At 70.7% G+C, this 389-nt stretch overlaps 1 non-coding gene across 1 annotated transcript; it reads left to right on the plus strand.

Annotated features, from left to right (window-relative positions):
* Positions 1-83, plus strand: TRNAL-UAA (transfer RNA leucine (anticodon UAA)). The gene has a single exon. It is a non-coding gene; the product is annotated as a tRNA-Leu (tRNA).
* The last annotated feature ends 306 nt before the right edge of the window (positions 84-389 follow it).

Here is a 389-nt window from a genome sequence, read left to right on the forward strand (position 1 = left end):
ACCAGGATGGCCGAGTGGTTAAGGCGTTGGACTTAAGATCCAATGGACGCATGTCCGCGTGGGTTCGAACCCCACTCCTGGTAACTGAAGTTTTTTTATCGGGAGCCGTCCCGGCGCGGGGCAGGGCGCGGTGTGCCGGGAGAGGCGCGGCCGCGGGCAGCCGGGGCCGCCGGGACGCGGCGGGAGGCGAGCGAGGGGCGGGGAGCGGCGGCGGAGCGGGCGGATGGCGGCTCACGGGCACCCGGGCGGCTGTCCCGGCGCTGGGCGGCCGGCGGGGGCAGTGCGGGCCCGCGGGAGGCTCCTGCCGCAGCCTGTTACATCAGCTGTAAAGCCTGAAAGGAAATTAAACACACACGGCCTGGGGCAGGGCCAACAGGCACCTCCAGCTT

The sequence above is a fragment of the Passer domesticus genome, chromosome 3, assembly GCF_036417665.1.
Source record: "Passer domesticus isolate bPasDom1 chromosome 3, bPasDom1.hap1, whole genome shotgun sequence".
Taxonomy (NCBI): domain Eukaryota; kingdom Metazoa; phylum Chordata; class Aves; order Passeriformes; family Passeridae; genus Passer; species Passer domesticus.